This window comes from Penaeus chinensis, chromosome 24 (genome assembly GCF_019202785.1).
Source record: "Penaeus chinensis breed Huanghai No. 1 chromosome 24, ASM1920278v2, whole genome shotgun sequence".
Taxonomy (NCBI): Eukaryota; Metazoa; Arthropoda; class Malacostraca; order Decapoda; family Penaeidae; genus Penaeus; species Penaeus chinensis.
In genome coordinates this window covers 17,562,426-17,569,925 of record NC_061842.1, presented here as the reverse complement: position 1 = coordinate 17,569,925, position 7,500 = coordinate 17,562,426, and the positions used below count along the sequence as shown (strand labels likewise).

General features: G+C 35.2%; 1 protein-coding gene across 1 annotated transcript in view; it reads right to left on the bottom strand.

The window, feature by feature from the left end:
• The window catches only part of LOC125037876 (GTPase-activating Rap/Ran-GAP domain-like protein 3), a 113,602-nt gene that overhangs the window by 56,871 nt on the left and 49,231 nt on the right, over window positions 1-7,500 (bottom strand). The gene's annotated exons all lie outside the window — the stretch shown is intronic.

Here is a 7,500-nt window from a genome sequence, read left to right as displayed (position 1 = left end):
CGTGTCTAATTACTTCTCCATTCTTCTTCCTTTTCCTCATTTCCCCTTTGTTCGGTCTTGATCATTAACCTTACTTTCTATCTCCCTTTAACTCTTCTTTTTTTTTTGTCCATTATCATCACATCCTCTCTCTCTCTCTCTCTCTCTCTCTCTCTCTCTCTCTCTTCTTCTTTCTCTCTTCTCTCTTCCTCTCTCTCTTTTTCCCTCTTTCTCTTCTCTCTCTCCTCTGTGTGTGTGGTGTGCCCCCCCCCACTCTCTCTCTCTCTCTCACTCACTCGAACTCCTCTCTCTCTCTCTCTCTCTCTCTCTCTCTCTTCTATCTCTCTCTCAACTCCTCCCACTCCATCGCCCTCCCTCTCTCCTCTCTCTTCTCTCTCCTCTCCTTGCATACCCCCCACCCCCCCCCCCTTACCTGTCCCTCACCTTTTACCCCTACCCTTTCTCTACCAAAGGATGAATATTCGTTTCGTTCATATCATTCAATGCATATAAATACATTTTTTCACACTCATTCTCCCTTTCCATAAACGAGACGGACCCCCCGCCCCTTCCTCCCCAAAAAAAGAGGTTAAAATTGAAAAAAAAAAAATTTTATATAAATAAATGACATTAACCAATTAACTTTTTTTTTTTTTTTTTTTTTTTTTTTTTCTTTTCGTTCGGTCGTGTTTGAATAGCCTGTATTGTTTGCTCTTCACGCATTAATCCTACAATCAACAAACTCAACGACACATTTCGTTGTCTAGTGGCCATTACGCGTTCTATTTGCCTGTTTATTTGTTATTTGATTGTTTATGGGCGCGTGTGTGACCGAGGAGAGGGGGGGGGGGGGTAAGGGTGGGGGGGAGTGTGAAGGGAGAGAGCAGAAAGAAAGGAGAATGGGATAGGGTGATAGGAGGGAGACGGAAGAGTGGGGAATGGATGGTAGGAGGGAGAAAGGGAGGAAGGAATGATGGGAAATAGGGAAAGGGCAAGAGAGGATAAGGGAGGAGTGGGGGAAGGATTAGAGGAGAACAGGAGAGGAAAAGAGAGAGAGGCAATGACAGAGGTATATATACATGCATATATATATATATATATATATATATTTCATTATATATACAATATATATATGCTGTTTGTGTAGTTTTGTTGTGTGTAATAGAAGAGAGAAAGGGTGAGAGAGCGGTTGAGAGAGAGAGAGAGAGAGAGAAGGAAGCGGAGGGAGTAGGAGAGAGAGAGATGAGGAGAGAGAGTGGAGAGAGGAGAGAAGTGAGGAGAGAGTGAGGAGAGGAGAAGTGAGAGAGAAGAGAGAGAAAGGTCGAGAGAGAGGAGAGAGAGAGAGAGAGAGAGAGAGAGAGAGAGGAGAGAGAAGGAGAGAGCGAGAGAGAGAGACGAGTGAGAGATGAGAGAGGAGAAGAGAAGAGAGAGAGAGAGAGGAGAGAGAGGAGAGAGAGGATGAGACAGAGAGAGAGAGAGAGAGGAGGAGAGTGAGAGAGTGAGAGAGAGAGAGAGAGAAAGATGAGAGAGAGGAGAGAGTGAGGAGAGAGAGAGAGAAAAGATGAAGAGAGAGAGAGATAGAGAGGAGAGAAAGAGAGAGGAGAGAGAGAAGAGAGAGAGAGAGAAGAGAAGATGAGATAGAGAGAGGAGAGAGAGAGGAGAGAGAGTGAGAGAGGAGAGAAGAGAGAGAGAGAGAGGAGAGAGTGAGAGAGAGAGAGTAGAGAAGAGAGAGGAAGAGAGAGATGAGACGAGAGAGAGAGAGAAGGAGAGAGAGAGAGAGAGAGGGGGAGAGAGCGGGAAAGAAGAGAGTCGAGAGAGAGAGAGAGAGGGAGAGAGAGAGAGAGAGAGAGAGAGAGGAGAGGAGAGAGAAAGGGAGAAGAAGAGAGAGAGAGAGAGAGAGAGATGAGAGAGAGGAGAGAGAGAGGGAGAGAAGAGAGAGGGAGAGAAGAGAGAGAGAGAAAGAGAAGATAAAGAGAGAGGAGACAGAGAGAAAAGAGAGAGAGAAGAGAGAGGAGAAAAGAGAGTTTGAGAGGAGAGAGAGAGAGAGGACGAGAGAGGAAGAGAGAGAGGGAGAGAAAAGTGAGAGAGGGAGAGAGATAGAAGAGAAGAGAGAGAAGAGAGGAGAGAGAGGGGAGAGAGAGAGAGAGGAGAGAGAGAGAGTGAGGAGAGAGAAGGAGGGGAAAGATGGAAAGAAAGAAGAAAGAGAGAGAGAGAGAGAAAAGAGAGAGAGAAGAGAGATTAGAGGAGAGGAGAGAGAAAGAGGAGAGAGAGAGAGAGAGGGAGAGAGGAGGAGAGAGAGAGGAGAGAAATGGAGAGAGAGGAAGGGGAAAGAAGAGAGAGGAGACGAGAGTTAGAGAGAGAGAGAAGAGAAGAAGAGAAGAGAGAAGAGAGACAGAGAGAGAAAGAGGAGGAGAAAAAGGAAAAGAGAGAGGGGAGTGAGAGAGAGGAGAGAGAGAGAGAGAGAGAAGAAAAAAGAAAAAGATGAGAGAGAGAGGAGAGGGAGAGAGAGGAGAGAGAGAGGGAAGAGAGAGAGGGGAAGAGGAGAGAGAGAAGAGGAAGAGGAGGAGAGACAGAGAGATAAAGAGAGGAGGAGGGGAGAGGAGCCCCGGGCTCACACCCCCCCACCCCTATCCATCAACAATTTCCCAGGTAAAGTAATTTGGACCTGTTAAACAAGAGGGATTTATGCCGGGTTTTAGTCTGCCGCGCCCTTTTTTCTTTGTTTTTCCGTTCAGTGCTTCCTTGCGGCTATACTGGTGTCTGCCGTGCCGCGTTTATTTATATCAAAATTTGTAAAAGGCAGGGGAAGGAGGGGACTAGGCAGGGAGGGATGAAAATGAAAAAGGGGAAAGGTTTAAAGGCGGAATTGGGAAAAAAAAAGGGGAATGACTGCAAGGTTGAGGGTTTATATTATATTTATTTTATATATAATTTTTTTATATTTAAATTTTCTATTTTAAAAAATTTTTTATATTTTTTTAAAATAAATTTAATATATAATTTTTTTTTTAAAAATTTTTTTTTTTGATAATTTTTTAAAAAAAAAAACACCGACCCCACAAGAAATAAAGAAAAAAAAATTATTAAAGAAAAAAAGGACTAAAAAGAGCAAAAGAGAGAAGATAGAACGAAAGTTATACATCTATGTCTTAAATTTTCTTTTCACTTTTCTCTTTCTCTCTTTTCTCTCTCTCTCTCTCTCCTCTCTTCTTTATTTTATATATATTTATATTATATATATTAAAATATAAAAGGACAGAAAAGGGGGAAAACTTTATCTATTTCATTTTCTTTAAACAAAACAAAATTTCAGCTAACACTTTAACTATCAATCAAACGCCATCAGAACCAGACTAAAAGGATTAATGTTTTCTGTAACAAGAACTAGTACAAAGGCATTCACACCCCTCATTCATCTGTGTTTCGAAGGGAAAAAACGGGAAACTACATGCATATGTTAACAGCTGTTTTGGGCAATAACAAGTGTTTGGATTTTTAAACGGCCGCAAAAAAAGTTTACTCTGAAAATTATAAAAAATACTTGCATTATCATAATTTTTATTCATTTTTTTTTTAATTTTTTTTGGGCTAGGCATTGAGCCGTATTATGCTATGGATAATGCTTATCTCCTTTTTTTTTTGGGGGTTTTTTTTATTTCGGAATATTCTTTTTTTTTAGAAAACCCCAAAAACAAAGGATAAATTAATTCAGAAAAGAAAAAATTTTGAAAAATGTGTGCTGAAAAGCCTCTGATGCATTACGCAGTTTCTCTTCCGCTCAAAAATATCACTACATTTCAAGGAAAAAAATATCGAGCAATCGCACAAGAAAGGCATAATAAAACAAAACAACGTGGATATATAATGTATTATATTTATATTTATATATATATATATATTTATATATATATATTTATATATAATAAATATTTTTATTTATTAGTCCTATAAAAACCTTTGCAATTATGTTTATGTTTATTAGTTATTTTGTTCAAGGTGGGCTTCAAACCAATTCATTATTTTTGACGTGAATTTATTTAATTCATGATAAATCCAATTGGAATTATTTTATTATTTAATTACCCCCCCCCCCTCCGGCTGCTCCTCTAGTCTCCTCCTTTGCAGTTCTGGATTGCACTTGCCATTTTCTCTAACACTTTCAGACACTTAATCTACACCCACACACACACACACACCCACACCCACACCAACAATACCACAAACCGCACATACAGCTCGCTGTCTAACATCCTCCCCCCCCACCACTCACACAACTACAAAACACACGCAAACACACACACACCCACCCACACACACACACACACAATATATATGCATTTTCTTTTAAATTGCACTGCCAAACTTTTCCAAGCTGGATCTGTAATTTGGTCGAATTTACATGTTGAGCTGACAGTTTTTTCATCGTTGCAGCTTAGTCTATAATCTTCTCTGGATTACATTCCTGTTTATAACATTCCTAGTCTGGTAATCTCTTCTAGTTTATGCCTATGATAGTCTTGCGTTTTATTTTATTGTGGATCACGAAGTATTATGCAAATTGTGGTAGTGAATTTGATTGAATTTTGATGTTGTTTGGAATAGATTCTTCTGTCTAGGTAGTTTTTTTCGTGGATTTTGTCTTTGGGGAAAAAGTAACAGAGATAATAATAATGTTAATAATCATAATAATAATAATAATAATAATAATAATAATTATAACAATGATAATAATAATAATAATAATAATGATAACACACACATACACACACCACACACACACACACACACACACACACACACACACACACATTCACATACCTGCACATAAATACCCAGAGAGATATACAAACACTCACCAAATACTCATAGCACAAACCCGTCACAATCACACACACAAAACATGCATACAGATCTGCAATACATACAAAGACACAACATCAACAGCAGTAACAACAACAACCACTGGAACAACAGCAAAATGCAAAACCTCCCATTGATAACAACAAACCTCGGAATATACCGGGAGCATTAGAGACTCCGAAATACAAGCTGGATCTAGTCGCTATGTGTTAATGAAAATTTTGCCGCTGCATCTGTCTGACGGCCACGCAGACATTTCAAATAGCAGGGCACGGTTGGCTTGTGCGAGATGTACATGGAAATTTAACTTTGGTGTGGATTTAATGCGTTCTCTGATTTTAGTCGAGTGAAGTAATAAGGTCTCGAGTACATTCATGTGGGACGTGTGTGGCTACGTTGGGAAATGTGGAAATGTGTAATACTCAAAAAAAAAAAAAAAAAGGTCGTCGTTTTTAATGGGTGCGTTTGGAGATTGGATGGAACGGTGATGTGTATTTTTGTTTTGTTTTTTGTTGTTTTCTTTTTATAAACTGAGATCATAGGTTGTAAGTCACTTCGTAATAAGATTATTTGATTGATATAAATACAAGTCTTGTACGGCTGGAGTAACGATTGGGAAAGTATTGGTAGCAATATTATATTTTTTCCTTTCATTCTGGATTGCTACTTCTGTTATTCATTTTGCAATAACTGCGTCGTTTATTAATACGGTTACTAAACTTACCTCTGGTTGCTAGAATTTTCCAGATTCTAGCTAATTTACGCCCGCACGCCTACTAACCTGCCCACCCACCTACACGCGCACACAAACACACACACATACACACACACACACACACACACACACACACACACACACACACACACACACACACACACACACACACATACGCACACACACACACACGCGTATATGAATAACACTTTGTGTGTGTGTGTGTGTGTGTGTGTGCATGTAAAAACATATATACAGATATACAATTATTCGTATATATAATTATATTTTCCTTTCCTCGTTCCGTGTTTACCTTTTTATTGCTATTACTCTCAACTTTTCCCACGCCGATCTATCAACTCTCGAAGATACGTTTTCCAAACACAAACATACTATAATCCAAAACCCAAAATATTCAAGAACATGCTCTGTCTCCGAAGAAAAAAAAAGAACCCCTGCCCCCACCCCCCCTAAAAAAAGAAAAAGAAAAATCACACGGGCATTTTGCTTTCGAAAGACCTGCTACAGGCATTAAACTTGTAACAAGGAGAAACACGGCGAAACTCGTCAAGTTAGTCATTGTTTTGTGTCATTCTGTTTTTTGTTTCTCTCAAGAACTTTCAAGAACATAACTTCCACCTTGCAGTCTGAGGGAGACCCATATGTTTCACTTTGTTGCGAGCGGCGCGCCTTGTCCGGGATTCGGGAACATGGCTGGCGCGGGAATTTTCTTAATGAGAGGCGTATGATTAATAAATTGTAAATTAATTGTGGACAAACAGGTATTATGAATTATATCCATATTAATATCAGGAATATATGGTAGATATGTGTGTGTGTGTGTGTACTGATAGATAGATAGATGGACATATATATATATATGATACCTATGTAAATGTGTGTGCATATATATTCCTATATCTATGTATCTATATTCTTTCTTTCTCTCTCTACATTTATACAACAGTTATATATATTTTTGTTTTATATTTTATATATACATATATATAATATATTTTTTATTTTTATATATATATTTATATATATATATATATACATTCACACAGGGATAATATATATATATTATATATATTTTTTTATTTTTTTTATATATTTTATATATATTATATATATATATATTATATAAACACACACACACACACACACACACAAACACCACACCACACACACAACACACAATATAAATATATTTATATATATTTATATACATTTTCACATTATGTTTTTGATACATATTTTAAAATGTATTTTTAGTATGTGTATTTATAAATATATCATGTTTAATTTTTTTCTCTCTCTCTCTCAATTTATATATATATATATATATATTATATATATTTATATATATATATTTTTAAAAAAAATTTTAAAAAAAAAAAAAAAAAAAAAAAAAATTGTATGTGATATAAATGTATATAAAATTTTTTTATAACTTAATATTCACTATATGAATATATATATTATATTATATATATTTATATATATTTTATATATATATTATATATTTTTATATATATTTTTAAATTTTATATAAACCACACACACACACAAACACAAAATAAAATATACATATAATATATATATTTTTATATTATTATTATATTATATATATATATATATATATTTATTATTACATATATACAAAAAAAAAACATATCTATACATATTTAATATTTTCATATATATATTTTTATAAAAATATATATATTCACATAATACAACATAAATATATTTATAAATATATTTATATTATTTATATATATATATTATTATATATATTTTTTTTATATTATATTATTTATGTATATATATTAACATACATAGTTACAGGCATACATTTATAAAATTTTATATATTTATTATTATATAATTTATATATTTTATTTTTTTATATTTTATTTTTAAATTTTTTTTTTTTTTATTTT